Source organism: Sminthopsis crassicaudata, chromosome 5, assembly GCF_048593235.1.
Source record: "Sminthopsis crassicaudata isolate SCR6 chromosome 5, ASM4859323v1, whole genome shotgun sequence".
NCBI classification, from domain to species: Eukaryota; Metazoa; Chordata; class Mammalia; order Dasyuromorphia; family Dasyuridae; genus Sminthopsis; species Sminthopsis crassicaudata.
This window is the reverse complement of record NC_133621.1, coordinates 282511440-282531492: the sequence shown is the minus strand read 5'-3', so window position 1 is coordinate 282531492 and position 20053 is coordinate 282511440. Positions and strand designations below refer to the sequence as shown.

The following is a 20053-nucleotide window of genomic DNA, read 5'->3' as shown; positions in this document are numbered from 1 at the left end:
TAAAATAATAAATAAAAATAAATAAAAAGGAGTTAGTGATAAAGTGAGGAATACTCTTTCTAGGAACTTCATGGTAAAGTTGGTAGAGGGCATAGAATAGTAGCTTGAGAGATATCGATGTAAAGAAAAGCTTTTTTTAAAGGATATAGGGGAAACCTGAGCATATTTTTAGATTGAAGGGAAATAAACAGTAGAGAAGGAAAAATAGAAAGTCTATGAGAGAGAGTGAATAACAGAAATATATAGAATTATTTTGAATATTATATTGAGGATTCAGGTAGAAGTGTTAATTCTAGCAAAGAAAAGCCCATTTCTTTCTCAGACTAATAGAAAGGATAAATTGCTGAACCTAGTAGTCTCAGGCAATACAACTAATAAAATATGGAGTAGTTCTCCAAATAAAGCTATTTGAAAACACAGCAAAACACAGTGTTTGACTCAATAAACAAAAATTTTAACTAAATAATGTTATTTGTTATATGATCTCTTCTAAATCTATTCATTTTTAAAGTATTTGTTACCTTTGTTTTTAAAAACAGTTATATATATATATATGTATGTATGTATATATAGTTCTGCTGAACTTTGCATCATTTCATCTATGTCTTTACTTCTTTCCTCGTTTTTTTTGAAGCTACAAGCTTTTTTTTTTATTATTGCCACTCAAGTAGGGAAAGTCTCATAAAAAAATAGAAAATAGTGTCTCTTTTCCAAGTTAACCTCAAATCAAAACAACCAATGTGCAGAACCAGGTCTTTGATTTTGTTTTGTGATTGTTCAGCATAGTAATTGTTGTGGTTTTCTTAGTATATATTGTAGAATGGTGAATAATTATTAAAGATGTAGAACTTCACTCAGTTGGTAACCTTGGCATATTTTCCCCAGATAACTTTGCCTCCTTATGTTACAATGCCCAGCTCACTCACATTCACTTCAGCAACAATCCCTTTGGTAATGACATTCAGAGTTGTATATGATGTAGAGGAGGAATTTCATTCTAAGAATGGGTATACAAAAAAAGTGGCTTTAAGTTCAGAATGAATTATATATAAGCCTTCTTAAAACACAAACTCATTGATCTAATAAATCATATTTCATTGTTTTTTTAGTAAAGCTGTCCCTGACAAAGCAGACTTTAGTAACCATTCTCTTCCAAACCTTCTTTCTCTTTCCTGTATGAATAACCTTTAACACTTCTTTAATAACCGTCCATATTGGAAGGGACTTTGGCTCAGGATTGTCTCTCTCTGTCCAGTAGATATACAGGCGCTGCTCCTTTGGGAATTTTTTCATCATTCTTTCTCTTTTCATGCATCTTGATAGTCTTTTTCATCAGAATCTTCTCAGCATGATGCTGTTTATGGTAGAGTTTGACCTTTAGACCAATCCTTTTCTTTATTCACTTTGAACACTCATGAGCCTCTCAGCTTTCCTTCTTTTTTTCTTTTGGTAATTCAAGTGGCAGCGATGCTGTTTTCAGTGTAACTTTATGTGTTTGTTCTGTGGCATGTTGATGGCTGGGCGCCTGTTGAAAAGCCACCAAAATTAATGCTTCCAAACTTCCAGTCCTTCTGCCACGAGTGACCAATTCTCCATGAGCCAGAAAAGGCTTCATTTTTTTATAATGTAATTTCTTCTGATATAATAGAATGTCACTGTATTTATATGCCAAAAAGTGTTCAGTTATTTCTCAAGCACCGGATACTTTTTATGCCTTAGTACCCATTTTACTACAGCTTTGGCAGTAAGAGATTTTTTTAAATTATTTTTTGCTAATTTTGACAGTTTTATGAATATGAGATGGCATGTTAACATTGGTTAAAGTAAAATTTATTTGATTATTAGATCTTATAAATACTTTTTAAAAAACCCATTAATTTGCATTTTCTCCTTCAAAAAATTATTTATATTCTTTGATCACTTCTCCTTTAACTAGTAGATATTACTTTTATAATTATATATCAGTTCCTACAGATTCTGGATGTCATATATTTATCCAGTACATTTTGCTGCAAATATTTTTTCAAATCACTTTCTTTTATATCGGGGATAATTTTTTGTCTTTCAAAATCATATACAATCAAGCCATTAATTTTTATTGCTAATAATTTCTACAAAGGAAAGTCTTTAATGGAAACTGTCTCTAATGTTTCAAGTGTGTGTATATAATTTACAGTAATCTATCTTTTTATTATTACAGCTGCATTTTGGTTTATCACAAAATTAAATGGCCCTTGATCTGTCCTCATAATATATTCCTCAATATATAACAAAAAATTTGAAACAATATATTAATGCATTAGGATACATTATATGCAATCATAAATATGTGGTTAGAATCTAAATTGAAATAATGAGCTAATTATTATTTTCTAGAATAAAAAAGTGATCATGTTTTTTTATTTGTCTAAATCCTCTGGAAAATCATCATAAAGCTATCCTTTAAGTTTTTCACTTTTCCATATCATTTTATTGATGAATTATTTTCTGAGAAAGATTTTCCACCTTTTTTCACTGATTGTTTATGATTTTGTCTTCATCTGTTTTCTTCTTTTGGCTCTGCCTTTTTTTTCAGATTTTCTATTTTAGATGCTATATTACTCATTTCTCCCATTATTTCTTCTTGATTGTACCATTTAATTCCAGTTTCAGTTCTTCCTAGTTTTTTTTTAACTGTTCCTAGTTCTTTTTTATTTCCTATAAGAATTTTCTTTCTTGGATTCTTTAAATATATGAAGGGCATAGGAAATTGAATATAGGTAATTTCAGAGTTTATCAGTGATGGAAAGTAAGAAATCAACCACTGACTAATTGTGGTAGGAAGGTCAAGGGAAGGATTTTTGTTTTGTTTTTGCAAGATTGGGGAAAACTGAGAATGTTCTCATCACCAGATGGACCTTCTAGAAGCCAAGAGGAAGGAAGAAATTGAAGATAAATGAGACAGAAGAGATGACATCTAGAGCAAGATTCTCTGAGAAGTAGTTGAGAATATAGGATGAAAGGCATGGATTTTCAGGGCATAAAATTTTAGGTTTGCATCTAGGTCTTGCTGCCAGAACAGCTGTAGGACATTAACAAAAGTACTGGCTTTTCTCAGGGATATCTGCACATGGTCTGCAGGCCCCAGTTTCATGAGCAAATGCCACAGACTCACTTTCCTGTCCAACTTCATATCCTGCTTCCCTTTGTGACCTGAATCTCAGATATTATTTTCTTATGATGAGCTCTGGCTGTCCCTGATCAGAAACCCTCTCTTGAATTCCCTTCTCTGAATCTAGAGCTCCCTTGACTCAGTTCTCTCAGAAATCCATGACTATAGCTAAATCATAGTCCTGTCCTTGCCCATCAGACTATGGTAGCCTACAGCCTCACTCCCTAACTAGTCCAAGATGAAGGGCACAAGCAGCAGTGAGTCAAAGGCTCCAGACATGACTAGAACATTTCCTAATTTAAACGACCAGCCTCCAAGCTCAGGTTGTCCCAGCTAAGGACATACACAGAGCACTGGCTCTGGACACAGCTGCAGTGTGCTTCACAGCCTTTGGTGATTTCAGAAGCCCCTGAAAACATTTTCTGACCAGTTTGAAAAGCTATCCAAATTTAAACTCATATTAAACTTTCCAAATTTCATTCTCACAACTTTTCTCCCAAAGTTCTATCTATCTCTCACCCTATTTATTTACTATAACAATACATAATGCTGTTGACATCAAAAGAGAGCCCCTGCTAAGTTAAAGCTACTTCAGTTAAGATTGGTTACTAAATCAGGGAGAATGATCCATTCAGTAGACCTTAAAAAGGGAATCCTTTCTCCTCTCTTTCTCTTCTTCTTTTTTGTCTCCCTCCCTCCCTGTCTTTTTTACTCCTATCTCCCTACTAAAGGACAACAGAATGGAATAGAGTTCTCGCTCTTCCTTATTGCAGTGGCCACAGCGCCATCTTGAAGCAGAGCCACGCTTCCTCACCCAGAGAGAAATATGCAGGAAACACAGAAAGTTGGGGGTTCCTCTACAAGGAAGTACTTCACCCAAATCTTGAAAGAAAGCTCAGGGAGCCAAGAGGTGAAGTGAGGGGTAGAATATTCCAAGCATTGGGACCCCCAGGGAAAATGCCCAGGCCAGGGATGGGAAAGCCGTATTTGAGAAACATCAACGAGGCCATTATCACTGTATCCCAGAGGACACAAGCATGTGGAAGGTGTAAGTGGAAGGTGTGTAAGCAGGTTCAGATTGTGGAGAGAGGTTTGTGCTTGATTCTGAAAGTCATAGCAAGTCTCTGGAACCCCATTCCTGGAGAAGAGCAGAAATGACAAATAGTGTGAGTGATCCAGCTTTGGAGTTTGGGAAGGCATGAGTTAGGTCAAGAGAGCCAAGGATTCCAATGTAGAAGACTCCTGGAGAGTCCAGATTGGAAAGGAAGGAAGGGAGGCTAAAATAAAAGAGACATAGGAAGAGGTAGAATGATAGGTTATCATAGAGAATGGAGTGAGGAGGGACAGCTTAGGGGAAGAATGAGGACAGTAACATTATAAAAACCTTGAGAGGAGAGTATATCAGGAAGGAGAGGGTGATCATCTCATGAAAAAGCATTGGATGTGTAGTCAGAGGACTTAGGTTCAAATCTTGACTCTTCCTCCTCAATGTTTCTTTGTGGGCATATGGAAACCCTCAAAGCCTACAGTGTTTTCATTTGAAAATAAAGAATGAGCTCAAAACTTCCTTTCAATTCTAAAGCTATTTATTCTAAATCTTACTGCATATTGCTGCATTTTGGCTAGAAGACAGTTGTAAATCATAAATTGAAGCTGTATAAGAATCACTGAAGTATTAAATATATGTTATATATATTTATTTATATGTATATAAATACACATATTTATATAAATATAAGAATTAAATATGAAAAAATATTTCTAAAATTTGCAAGAATTCCTTTTAATTGCATAATTAAATTAAATTAAATTGCAAAATTAATTTTAATTGCATAATTTAAATGAATAACAATTTCTTGTTATTCATGTGAAATGAAGATAGTCATTATTACCATCTTTATCCCTCATCTTTTACCAGAGCTATTAACAAATATTCAAAAGGACTGATAGAAATATCATTTCCTTCCCTGACCTAGTGTTGTCTAATGGAATGATAATGAGCATCCAAGACAGATTGAGAAAAGATAAATAAATAGCAACAAAGTATCTGAATAATCCACAAATTGAGAATCATCAAATTCAATATAACCATAAATCAATATTACACAGTGCTCTCTCATATTCTAATTATATATTATAGTATGCAATCCACTTGTAAATTATGATATCACCTTCCTGGTGTCATGCTCTTCAAGAATGAAGGACAAACAGGAGAGCTGCCCCATTATGGCTTCTTCCTTTCTCCTTTCCTTCCTCTCTCCTCCTTCCAACTCTGGGAGGTAGATGCAAGAAAGATCAAATGAGATTAACTTTATAAAGCTCTTAGCACAGTTCCTAATGCATAATAGTCTCTATGTAAATGTTAGTTATGAAAATGATGCTAGAGCAGTCTCTTACTCTAGACATGTTTATATAATACTGGCAGCAGTGGGGTGTTCTTGGGACTTTTCAGCTATTATTCAGCTAATATTTAGCTGCTGCTAGATATTGTTTGCAGCTGACTTTAGGGGAAAGGGAATTTCAAGGTACTCACAGTTAACTTGCAAGTAGAGTTTTCAAACACAAACCATTAAGAATAAAGCAGGTCTTGTGTTAAACAAAGCTATTGAAATAGTTTATGTTCATACCTAATGTCTTCTACAGAAGTTCTAATGGCACATGCAATCAAGTTTTGTCACATGATAGTAGTCAGAAAGTCAATAATGATGTGCTTTTATTAAAAACAGTGTCTCTGACATCTATTTATAAAGATAGTTGGACTATGAGTCTTGTTTCCTAATTGTAAATTATGCTTAGATAGCCACTGTGTCTTTAAAATATTATTAATTAGATGTTACATTTTCAGAAAATAGTGTGACGATCAATTAATTTAGTAAAAGAATTTCTTGTCACTTATAATTTATCCTTTATCGACATAATGGTATTTCTGATGTATAGAAGAGATGCCAAGTAATTCTGACAAAGAATTGGTGCTGTCATGGAGGAAACTCTACAGTAAGCTAAAACTTATCAAGCATGGATTACATTCCTGGCTTTTTCCCTAATTCATAATCTGAAGTAATATTTGCCCTATTTCAGTGCTTAAGCTATAAATATTTTTATCCTTTTATGTAATAGGGGCATTATAAGGATTAATAATGTATAAAAAATCTTTGAATCAATGAGCCTTTGTTATATAGTTATAACAAGTTGAAAATTTTGCTTAACATTTTTAAGTGTGTTAGGGAGAATTTATACATGTTTTCAATAATTTATTTTTAAAAACAAAGAAAAAATTGGCCAGAAGTCCAGTATTAGAGAATATCTACTACATTATACTGGAAAATGTCTCAGAATTTGAAGGAACTTCAGAGATCATCTAAGCTTGAACAGGAATCCTATCAACAACATCCTGAACAAGTAGTCACTTATAATTTATTCATTTATGTATTCCATAAATATTTATTAAGTACCTGCAGAATGAAGAACATTATACTAGGTTTAGAGGGAAGATATAAAAGTCAGATTAAACATAGTCCCTATCCTCATAGAGTGGCATTCTATTAAGGGAATAATAGATAAACACAGATAGCTACAGTACACAGTATTAAATAATAGAGAATTGCAAAGTACAGTGTGAGATCGAAGGAATAAAATCTCATGAAAGAAAGCCACATAAAAGAAAAGTGGAGAAGGAGGAGGGAGAGGAGGAAGAGGAGGAGGAGGAGGAGTAGCAGCAGCAGCAGCAGCAGCAGCAGCAAGGGCTGGAGGTGAGAGTGTACCCAACATTTAGGAGGACAGAAGAGGATCCAGTTTGTCTAGAGTAGGTATAGGGGTGTAACCTGGAAATTTAAGATGGTTTGTGAAGGGTCTTGAATGCCAGGTAAAGGAAATCTGAACTTTACTTGGTAGGTGATAGGAGTTCACTAAAGATTTGGGGTAGCAGCATTATAAATAAATCTCTTTGTAAAACAAGTTGTTCTGCCTTTGGTATGCCATGACAGATTGAAATGGAAGGAAAGAGTTGAGGTAAAAAGACATGTTAAGAGGTCTTTGCAATCAGAATCATTGGACTATTTGAAAGCCATGTAATCAACTCAAACTTGTAGATCTTTTTACTATATGCTGTTATCTGAACAAATTACTCTATAGTATATTTCTGAAATTTTATTTTTAGAGCCAAATGTGAGGTTTTACATTTATCCCTTTAAAATTTCATCTTAATAAAGTTGGCCCATCATTCTGACCTTTTGAGATGTCTTATCCTACTCTTCTATTTAGTTCTCATTCTCACATATAAAATGCCACTTATTAGAATACCTAAATACCTAAAATCGGGAAACAAGGAAGGAAAAACATCGATATACCATCTTATATATGTCCAAGCATTGTGCTAAAAATTTTACAGATGTCATTGTATTGATCATCAAACAACTCTGTGAAGCAAATACTGTTTTTATCCCCCTTTATAGATGACGAAACTGGGGCACAATGGCAGGTAAGCCATTTGCTCAAGGTACCACAGCTAATGAGTGTCAGATCTTCTTGGTTCCAGGTCCAGGGCTCTATGCCCTGTGCCACCTGCATCCATCTGGACCTTACAGAGTAAGGCATAAGGATGGGTTTCCTGCTGACTTGGCTCCTCCCTACTCTCCCCTCTGTGGCTCCCAATGACCTTGCTTTCCCACACTTTTTCTGAGTGGGCAACAGAGACACTGAATTGGTGTCAGTGAATACAGCATTGGCCTTTGTCATGAAGCTCTGGACTCAAGTATCAATTTGGCTCCTCATTAGCACGATGAGCTTGGACAAATTACCTAACCTCTCTAGCCCCTCAGTTTTCCCATGTGCTAAATTTAAAAGGCTGGTCCTTTTCAGCTTTAGAATCCTAGAAGTTTATAATTGATTGGGTGTCTATTATAAGCAGGGTCTTGTCAGTGCTTGCTGCAACCTCACTTTTTTATTTAATTCATCTCTAACTGCACAAAAAAGCCTCTGATCCCTGCACTGAGTATTACACTGACCAGAACCCTATAAATGCGTGGATGTGTAGTCCACATGGAGAACAGCCTAGAAAAATTAGAAGCTTATAACAAGATTACACTTTGACTGCCTTGCTAGTTCTGCTCCTTTCGCTGCATCCTCAAGGAGCTACATAAACTATAACCAACGAGTCTCATACTTTTTCCACTTCTGCATCCTAGTTGGTCTCAATGGCACCTCTGCCCATTCCCAAAATAGCTGAGTTGGAAATATATCATTATTTCATAGCCTGCAGATTGATTGGCTTATGGAAAGTATGTAAACTGAAGTTTGGGTTAAAATAAAGTTGGAAAAGGAATATTTGCTGCCAGAAGTTAGAATGGCAAGAGATCATATAGACATTGGCAATCTAGAGATACAAATAAAGTGGAATCCATTTTCTGCAAAGCCCAAAATAGGGAAGGATCTGGAAATCATGTTATAAGAAATGGTTGAAGGAACTTGGAATTTTTAGCTGGAAAAAAAGGTTTAATGAGGTTGCAACATGTCTTTTAAATATTAAAGAGGCTTTCATGTAGATGAAGGAGTAGCCTTTTTCAGTATCACTTTAAAAAGTATGAATAAAACCAATGAATGGAAACTATAGATTATTAGCAGTGAATTTAAGGGGAGAGGCTTCAAACCCCATCCCTATCTAATAGGAAAAGAACAAATATAAGTTTGCTTTCACTGTAGTACCCTCGTCAAACCATAACATCCTTTTGAAATTTAGAATGCAATGTTAAGAAAATGAGGAAGTAGGGAGTCGTAAAACTCAGGGAAGCTTATGAAGAGTTTATTCTGGTAATTCCAGCTTCCTTCATGGTGTTAGTATATGTGGTGCTCACAGTTGTCATTCAGGTGAGAAGGTGGACCACTAAAAGATCCTATGGTATCTGTAAAGTCAGCTATTATCTAGGTATTTCATATGGCCTGTGGTGCTCAGTCCATATCCTGTGTGAGACCTAGATCACAGAATATATCTAAGAAGGCATTGAGTAATGATAAAAGTGCTCTCCAGGTCTGACTTTCAGACACTAATCATATATACTTCAGTCAGCTGAGCAAGAAGCAATTTTTAAGCACCAACTGTATGCCAGAAACTGTATTGGAGATATGACAAACAAACATGAAGCAATCCCATCAGCATGGAGTTACATTCTATTTAAGGAAGAGGAATAACAAGATGTACATATGTAAGTTTATCCCACCCTTGCTAGATATCTAAAATAAAAATTAATACAAGGTAGTCGAGGGGACAACTTAGGGATCAAGAAAGATCTCTATTTGGGCTGTAGTTTGAAGGAAAACTAGGTATTCTAAGAGATACGGATTAGGCATGGGAGAAAGTATGTGCAAAAGAGATGAGAAATGGGATACCATGTAGGAAGAGCAGCAAGATGATTAGTGTGCCTCGATCATGGAAATAGAAGAATGCATAATAAATAAATAAATAAATAATATTAAGGAAAGGTCCATTATTCACTGTTCTTTAGTGTTCTAAATGGGAATGGGATTTGTATCTTGTCAAAAACTTTTTCTGCATCTATTAGTATTATCCACTATTTTTGTGGCTCTGGTACCAGTATTAAATGTCCACTCCATTCCTGCCCCCTTCATTTTACAGGCAGAAATATTAAGGCTCAGGAAGTATTAAGGGATTTTCCTAAGCAGCTTATTGAAGTCTTAGTTCCAAGGGTGAAATGAGGGCCAGTAGTCATCATTCTGATGCTTCTCTAAACCTAGCTCTTTCCTTACCTTGCCATTCTTTGCATGCCAGACTATGTATTTACACATACTGTAGCCTAAGCAACCTAACTGATACACTTTGTGGGCCAGAGTCATCCCACTGCATATCTACCTACGTTGCTTCATGTAGGACAAGGAATTCGCAGGTCTTGGGGTTGACCATTTCTGGTTTTCCTAAGGAGTTTGAATTAAATATACTCATTATATACAGACTGATTCTGCCACTGTGATATCTAGGTAACCTCAGCTAAATTCAGCTCAGCAGCAGAAATCTAGGAAGTGCAAGACCAGTGATGAGCCTTTTTAGGCCAGTCATTCATCCAGTTATCCTGAGGACTCCGCATGGGATCAGAACCATGGGATGTTTGAGCTAGCAGGGACTGCCTAGTGTAGCCTGGTCATTGTCTAAAAAGGAATCTGGGATCTAGTTAGTTTTTATCAGCATAGATCTAGAGCTGGAAGGGACCCTGGTAGCTCTGAGTCCAAATCCCACTTTTCATTGCTGAGAAGAGCAAGACCAGTCCGGAGGTGAATGTCCCAGGTGGGCTTTGAATCTCGGTCCTCCGGCTGCACAGCCTGTGGGCTCCTGCTCTTGATTGTAAAGGGCCTATAGGGATGATCTTCTGGTGATATGCTTGGGAAACTGAGGCCCCCAGGGCTTACACAGCTAACCTACAGAACCCTAACTTGAGGAGGCAGACCTGAGGCCCCCTGCCCAGCCTTTCTCCCTCCCAGCCTTCCGTGCTTGCTGCTGCCCTAGTGTCTCTGACTGCCTGTGGTGGGAAGGACACTGTGTCGGAAGCCAAGATCCCTGGTCACACAACCAGCCCCCCTCCATTTCTTCTTCTGAAAAGTTAGAAGCTAGATCAGATGGATCTCCAAGGTCAGCTCTCAACTCTGTGAACGGGATTCAAAAAAGGCACGTGGGAGTTTTCTCCAACAGGAACCTGTTTGTACAAACCAGGGTTTTTGGTTGTCTGTTTCTTTGGGGTGGGGGGCCGTGTTTGATGAGGAAGGTATACTGGTCGACAAGCACTTCCCCAAAAGGATGATGATGTGGCTTTGGGCCAGTTAGTGCCAAGCTGATGGCAAAGGTTTAGCTGTGGTTTGAATTAAGCTGGAAGGTCCCTTTGAAGTATATCACCCTAGTAGCCAGGGTCTCCTTACCGAAGTAGCTGTTTAAAGTCTGATTTTGGATTTTAAAAGCTTAACCAGGACGTTTTTGTTGCTCCTGTTTAACTCTCTTGAGGGAAATGTTGAAAGCAGATGCTGGTCCAGATTTGCATTATGGAAATCCCCTAGTAGGCGCACATATGTTCAACAAGAAGTATGGCTTTAAAAGTCAAACTCATTTCCATCTGTGGTTTTCTATAGCACCCACTAAAGGAAAATGACTTATTAAACATAATCATTTTAGTTGTGTGTATAAGTATATCTGTATTTACAATACATATATGTATATATATATATATATGTGTGTGTGTGTGTGTGTGTGTGTGTAATATACAAACTCATATATACATGCATGGATATACATACATATATATATATATATACATATAAATGCATCTATGCATTATATATATATATATATATATATATATATATATATAAAGGAAGATTATTCAGGGGGAGCAAAAAAAGAGCTTTTTTTCTTAAGATAACTCTGTTACTGAATATGACAAATAATAACCTTTCTCTGGGGGGGGGTGTCAATTTGTCTCCATATTGAGAAGACTGCAGTAGATTGTGGATGGGAACCGTATAATAGTCTTCAATTCAGCATATCTCTGTTTCTATATTCTATTATCTTGTAATGGACAATTTCCCTGGGACTTGTAAAAGTTGTTATAGAATTGTAAAAGCAAGAAGTTGATTCTGTTAGTTGAGGTTGATGTGATTCTTCTGTGTTCCATAGTTATCTGAGTTTTACCTTTTCTCCAATGAGATTCAGCCTTTTAATAAAATATAATAGAAAAAATGGGCCTTCCAGAATGTACTGAATTTAGAGGAATTCTTTCTTTACTCCTGTTTATCTACTTTTTCAACTCACAAATCTAGTAGATGCTACTTTCCATTCTGTTTAAAAGCACTTTTCTCTTGATTTTGCACTTGAATGAATAAGACATAGAATTAAGTGTTCCCTATGAGACTTTGTAACAGCTAGGTAGCAAAATAAAGTGTCAGGCCTGTGGTCGGAAAGAGTTTAGAAGTTCAAATTCAGCCTCAGACATTTAATAGCTGTATATCGTATGACCCAAACAAGTCACTTCAACTCTGCCTCTGTTTTCTTATCTGTTCAATGGCCATAGTAATAGTACCTATCTCCCAGACTTGTTTTGAGAATCGAATGATGTAGTATTTGTAAAAATTAGCTTAGGACAGTGCCTGGCACATAATAGGCACTTCATATATATTTGTTTCCTTCATCCTTATATGATTTGGGGCTAGTCACTTCATTTTGAATTTAATAAATATTGGAATTGAATTTGAAAGTTCTCTTAAGTCACATTGAATGAGCTGCAGGTCTAAAATTTGGCTCCAGGGACTTTTGCCTAATTAAGAAAAATTTCCAGAAATAGAAACATAATTATTTGTAAATATTTGGGGGAAATGGACATTTAATTCACTCTAACTTTTTATATTTGAATACTGACTTTGCTTTCAAACATAACAAGAGGAGATATAGATTACATTATCTACAATGCTCTCTATTGCTCCTAAGCATTGTTGGAGGGAAACATGCAGAACTATCTAGACTTGACTCAGTCCAAATTAATTTCAATGAGTATTGTTCTCAAGACTTTTAAGGTTGTTTCTTTTTATAATGTTATCATAAAAATTTTCTCCTAGTTCTGCTCACATTTCTCTGCATCAGTGTAGATAATTCATAGGTTTCTCTGAAATCATTCCTTTCATCATTTCTTCTAACACCAATAGTATTCTATTACTTTAAAATAACATTTCATAGGATACTGAATATGTAAATTTATTTAAGTAGCATTATAATCTGTTGTTTTATTCTTATACATTTCTGCGTCTTATGACCTCTCAAACTCTGTTTTGACCTTCCTTTTCAAATCTTCAGTATAATAACCTTTCCACCTACTCTTTGTGGAGGGGTGTAATTTGTATCTGAATTGAGAAGACTTGAGTAGATTGTGTATGGGAACCCCATATAAATCTTCAGTTCAGCATATCTATGTTTCTATATCTGCTTTTTTCTCCTTTAAGTGTCCCAAAGCAGCCTCTTCAGCCAAGAAACCATTCCACTCTCCTGCCACATCCAAATGACCTCATTTCCACATCTCTTACTTACTGTTGTCTCTCTTCTCTCAGTTGATTCCTTCTCTTCTGCTTTCAAAAGGGATCTCTTTGTTTTTTTTTCTTTTTAATTTTTTAATATTATGCTAGTTGAATTTAAAACAATTGTTTACATTTGTTTTTTAAAACTTTTAGTTCCAGAAAACCACATGTGAAGTTATGTAAAACATTTCCATAAAAATCATGTTGTGAAAAAAAAATAGCTCTCCCAATTCAATTTTTAAAAAAACATCAAGAAAATAAAGTTATGAAAAGAGCGAGAGTGAGAGCGAGAATATGATTCAGTCTGTATTCAGAATAATCAATTTCTTCTCTGGGTATGAATAGGATTTTTCATCATAATTCCTTCAGAGTAGTTGTGGATTATTGTATTGTGGAGAGCAGCAAAGTCATTTGCATCTGATCATCCCAGAATATTGCTATTATTTTGTATATGTTACACTTCATTTTGCTTGAGTTCAAGGAGGACTTTCCAGGTTTGTTTGTTTCTGAGAACATTCTGCTCATCTAAATGTGATCTCTTTAAAAACAAGCAGACAAATAAAAGTTCTTAGAAGTTCCTCTTATTATGTTATTTTGCCTTTCCTTCACTGCCTAACTTCTGGTTTCTATTCCATTACTCAAGTAAAACTATAGACCCACAAAGTTAAACAGTGACTTTTTAGCTAAATCTTAGATCTTTTCTTGTACTCAACCTTTTTTTTTTAATCTTTTATTGGCATGGAAGGCATTATTAACTATCTCCTTCCTGAAATTCCCCCTTCTTTTGGCTTCCACCACACTACATTATCAGATTTCTCCTCTTCCATGTGTTACTGATTCTTTTTTTGTCTCATTTATTGGACCTTCTTCCTGCTCTAACCACTCCAACTTAGTGCAAGTGAGTGTTTATTCCTTATCCACTTTCTCTTCTTTCTTGACATTCACTTCCTTGGAGAGATCATCCTCAGTTATTGTTTCAGCTGTCATTGAGGAAGGAGTGCAGTATTTGGGAAGAAGCATATGGTAAGAACCTTGGATTTAAAATCAGTCTCCTAGCTTTATCATTTCACAGGTCCAGTCCAAAAACCTTATTACCCTGAACAAATTACTTCATCACTTCTGGTCTCAAAAGTCTTATTATGTAACATGAAGGGATTAGATTAAATGGACTCTAAAAAGGGTCTCTCTCTCTCTCTCTCTCTCTCTCTCTCTCTCTCTCTCTCTCTCTCTCTCTCTCTCTCTCTCTCTCTCATATATTCACATATATATATATATATCATCTTATGATTTCTATGTGAATGACCCCCTCAAATCTCAGACCCAAACTCCAATCTCTTGTATCCAACTACCTCAAACTTTCAGAGTAGTTGTGGATTATTGTATTGTGGAGAATAGCAAAGTCATTTGAATCTGGTCATCCCAGAATATTGCTATTATTTTATATACCTTACACTTCACTTTGCTCGAGTTCAAGGAGGACTTTCCAGGTTTGTCTGTTTGTTTCTGAAAACATCCTGCTCATCCAAATGTGATCTCTTTAAAAACAAACAGACAAATAAATTTCTTAGAAGTTCCTCTTATTATGTTATTTCTTCTTTCCTTCACTGCTTAACTTCTCAAATTCCTCAACATTTTAAAAATTAAGCTCATTTCCTTCTATTTCAAACTGGTTGCCTTTGCAGCTTCCCCACTTCTTTAATATGACTACTATTCTTATAGTCCCTCAATTTGATAAACTTTCAGATCATCCTAGAATCCTTCCTCCTGATCAGATGTGAAGGGATATGTGCCCCTCAAATTCAACTTGTGAATTCTTCCAACACAATGATTCTGGGTCATTGCTGACGTCTCTCCGCATCAGTAGCCGGCACCCAGGTCCATGGTGTTTCTTCTTTTATCCAGTACTTCAGCTGCCTGCCAGCTGCTCTTCCTGCCCATGATCTTTCTCTTTATCTATACATCAAAGTAAGATATTTCATATTCCTTAAGTACCATTCCAATAAAGTATGCCCTTTAAGGAACTGATATAATAGTTTCCTATTGACATCACATAAAATTCAAATTTTTCTACTTGTCTATTTTCCATAACTGAGTCCCACTCTACATTTCTTACCTCCTGCATACCTCCCTTAAATATTATAGCTCTGTTCCCATTGATTATAATACTATTCATACAATAATATTACCACATTTTTGTATTCATTCTACCCTTGCTTCCATCTTTAAAAATAAAGTTCTTTGATGAGTTCTCTAGGTTTCCACACTGCTCATCAGAATTCTTTTTCTTTCTATATCAAGAATTTCATTTTTTTGAGAACTTCTCACCCCTCTGCAGGCTGACTTATCCTGTAGAATTATTCCATGAACCCTTGCCTATTCTTCTGGATCCTTTGACATGTGCTCTCTCAAAATGTTGTTTGCATATCAAACTATTCCCAACTTTTCTTTTCTCTGTCACAAATTTTAAGATAGAGTGAATGATCACTTTCTTCCCAAGTTTCCCATTCTTTCCATTCTACCAGCCAATTCCTTTTGGCAAGAATCAGATCCAAATGAGAATTTCCTCTCTCAACTCCCAGTCTTTCTTTAGAATTCTTCCACACAACTTTCAAAAGACTCTTCTTAGATCACAATTCCAACCACATAATTTCCCCTCAAGCTACAAACCTTTGTTGTCTGCCTGATAAACTTCCAGGATAAAAGCCAATTCCTTAGCTTGGCATTTAAAGCCATTTACAATTTGGCCACAACTTACCTTTCCAGACTTAGTGGGCATTGCTCCTTTCCCAATATTCCAATACTCCTGCTTATCAAGCTTTCTTGTTGTTCTCTAAATTCTACATCCCATCTCCCAATTTCTGTGCCTTTGTATAATCTCTCCCCCAAGCTTGGAATGTAATTTCCTTACTTTTTTTCTTAGAATCTTAACATGCTTCAAGCTCAGCTCTTGCACCACCTCATTCAATGACTCAATCAGCAAGCATTTAATAAGCATCTGCTATGTATTGTGCACTGGATTTAAATGTTGCAGATACAAGTTTTTAAAAATGAAGAAAGTATCCGTCCTCGAGGAGCTTTCGTTCATTTGGGGAATATATTTGTTCTACATGTATATAAATATAAATATATATATATATATATATACATTCATACACACATATATACATATATACACACACACATATATACACACACTATTATATATTACATATATGTATATGTATCCTCATATACACACACATACTATTACCTGAGACAATCAAAAAGACTTCTCAAAGAACTTCCTACATCTAGCCAAATATCAGCTTCAAATTCTTCTTTGTTACTTTTGTAATGGCAAAAATTTTACATTGACCAATATAAAATGGATTACAAAATATTTCTTTTATTGCATAGTATTATTGGCTCCCTTTCTTGACTCCAACTCCTATAAACAAGTTGAAAAAGGGACATCTGCACTACCATCACATAAACACCCTCCTTTGTGTCATTAATAGACCTCCACGGTCTATAGCCGAAATGATGTTGGGGAGTGGAAGTCTTCCTCCACAGTCTAGAGCCAACATGGTGTTAGGGAGTGGAAGTCCTCTTCCATGATCTAGAGCCAACATGATGTCGGACAGTAGAAGTCCTCCTCCATGATCTAGAGCAGACATGGTGTTGGGGAGTGGAAATCCTCCTTCAGGTCTAGAGCCGATGTGATGTTTTTGGCATTCAGATCCCCTGGTTGCCATAGTTTTTTTGTTTGTTTGTTTGTTTCCTTATCCAAGATAACCATCAAGAAACTTACCAGAACTTCTACATTCTTAGCTTTATGAAGAATTCATATGGTAATGATATGGTAATAGAATATCTGTTAGAATTATATTAATGATCAATTTATGCATTGGAGTCTTGAAATGACAGCTGTCAGGCAGGCCACTAGTTGTAATTGTTCGATTCTTCTTCCTCATATTATCATGGATATTCTTACCAGTTTGATATGCTATATCCCCACTTCACTTGCCCAGTAGAATATAAGCTTGCTGCGGGCAGGAACTGTTTTTCTTTGTATCTTGTATACGCAGTGTCTTGTACAAGCTGTTGTGCATTTAATAAATGTTTGTGAAATTAGATTATATGCGTTGATTCCTTGACCTTTTGAAGGGCAAAAAAACAAATCAAGAAGTTAATAGTCTCCAGCTCTTGGTAGAGAATAGAGTGCTCCCGCTTCCAACTGCTTGGTCATTTCCCTTCCCCTTCCCCCCCCCCCCAAGATACTTTCCGAATGGCTTTCTCATCACTTTAAAACTGTAAATATGCTTTAAAACATGCAAAGAGGCTTTCAAGCACTTATAAACTGAGGTTATTATCGTACAAGCAAGTTACTTGAGTGCATAGCATTCCTTGGCATTACTCTGCCGAGAACTCCGGGCAGCAATATTGTCCTGTCTGTAAAAGGACTAGTACAGTAGATAAGGCTCCCCTGTTTTTTTTAAAAGGTGAAATAACCTGATGGAGAGGAGCCGGACGCTCCAGGGGTGGAGCAGAAGGCTTTCTGGGCTTTCTAAAAGACAAACACTCTTCTCCCAGACGAGTAGGTGCTTTCCTTAAAGTGGATCCATCAAGGACAAAAGTACTAAAATTAAACTAACCAGCTGTTCTGCTTTGCTGCAGACACCCACACGCAGATTAGACTATCTTTTCCTAGTCCAGCCTCCCCTTTCCTTGGGACCAGGACTCCCACACAGCCGACCCTTAAAAGCCAGAACTCTGAGACAGTCGCCAGTGTACCACCCACTCATGAAAACACTTCATGAACCTCAAGACCCAACAGCCTGGGGTACTTACCCATGAGCTCTGGACCACACAGAAGTCAGGTCACGCCCTGAAGGGTTTTGGCCACAATTACCTGGGAAAGGGGAGGGATTTAAATGGTGCCAGTGGTTGTTGCAACTAGAGCAAAATCTCTAAGCTGCGTGACAATTTGGCTTTCTTTTTCTGCCAGTGTTCCTCTAAATGTTAAGTGTAAATCATAGCATCTTTTTGTTTGGACTCACACAATTACTCCAGTGTGAGAACTCTTAGCTAGCTAAAAAGATACTAGAGTTTTCAGTTCTTTTTGAGATAGCAAGGTTAGCTGTGTTCCACTTTACCCAGCTGGAGACCAAAGAACACACGGGCTCCTGTTTGAGAAATTCAGGTATATCTTCAGGGTAACTGATCAAATCCATCCACAAGATTTATTAATAAGATATGAGGGATGGAAGAGGATAGCCAGGTGGCTCAGTGGATGGATCAATGACCCCATACACTTGACACTTACTAGCTGTGTGAGCCTGGGCAAGCAATTTCATCAAAAGAAAAAGGAGAGAGGCATAGGAACTTAGCAAATGCTGTTTGCTGGTGAGCAACTGAATAAAAAAGGTGAGGGCTTTATAATTGAGCTGAACATTTTCACCTGAGACTGAACTATTCTTGATAAGTGTGTTGCTCCAAGCCGAGATAAGATCATTTTTGTTTGTATTGTACAAGCAATTTGTCTCTTTGTTAAGTAAGGCTACAAAATGGTTTGGCTTTTCAAAAATTCCCTTTTCCAGGTGGTTTTAATAGAATGCTCTATTCATAGGATATATTAAAAATCAATTGGCAGTTTATGTAGCACTTTTTTTGAGAAGCTAAAAGTACTTTTGGAAATATGGAGGTGTAGAAGGGGGAGGCTCCAGACACCTGGGGCACTGAAAGGTTAAGAGGCAAGGCCAAGCTACTGTGTAGGAAGCAGAGCTTGAGCCTGTTTTCCTGACATTGCTTCTTATTTTATAATAATTACTAAATTAATTCTTTCTATGAATTGATGGAAAGCTTAACTATACAAATTTTATAGATTATCACATATATAAATTGCTATGCACATTTTATGGTTTCTGGATGTATTAGAGGGATATATAACAGAAAAAGCATGTTTTAAGTACTTACATCAAGTAGAGAAGCTAGGTGGCACAGTAAATAAAGTACTTGGTCCTGGAATTGGGAAGACCTGAGTTCAAATGTGGCCTCACACACCTACTAGCTGTATGACCCTGGGCAAGACACTTAGCCCTGTCTACCTCAATTTCCTCATGTGTAAAACGAGCAGGAGAAGGAAATGGCAAATCTCTTCAGTATCTTTCCAAGAAAATCCCAATGGGATCATAGAATCAGACACAACTAAAAAATCTCTTAATAATAAAAATATATCAAGTTGGGTGCTCATAAGCATTGGGAGGATGCAATCCAATAAGTGAGACAGTCACTGATCTTAAGGAACTTGCACTCCAATGCCACAAAGCACCACATTTAGGAAAGTGGTCTCCAGAGAAGGGCACTTTGGTCTGGAGAGTCACAGAGGTGGAGAAGAGTGCAAATATAAGACTGCCAGTTGACGTGCCCTTTCCAAAAGCAGTGACCAAGACGTGGAAGCAGAAAAGATGGCAGTGAGAGGATTTAGAGTCATGGAGTAGATGTTCATATGGTGGCAAGATGACTTGGAGGGATATCTGGATGACTAGATGAGAAGCAAAGGGAGGTCAGGGGTATTTAGTGATCTGATCAGAGTCATGATTTATAATCACATTAGTATAATTGAGTTCCAGAACATTACAACAGAAAGTAGGTTTTATCATGATCATTATTTTGATTATCATTTCTGTTTGTTCTGTTGGTTATGTGTATATACATATTTATATATATATGTATATATACACACATGGATCTTTGTATTAAATGTATATGTAAAACACAATATACTCAAATTTTAGCAGAAAACACGTCAAGGTACAAATTATAAAACCTTATTATTGCTCAGCAATCATTAAACATAAATGCCTA

At 36.3% G+C, this 20053-nt stretch overlaps 1 protein-coding gene and 1 pseudogene across 5 annotated transcripts in view; one reads left to right on the top strand and one right to left on the bottom strand.

The window, feature by feature from the left end:
* NTN4 (netrin 4) overlaps positions 1–20053 on the top strand; it is a 231211-nt gene that overhangs the window by 120162 nt on the left and 90996 nt on the right. The gene's annotated exons all lie outside the window — the stretch shown is intronic.
* Positions 855–1509, bottom strand: LOC141543135 (ribosome biogenesis protein NSA2 homolog pseudogene; annotated as a pseudogene).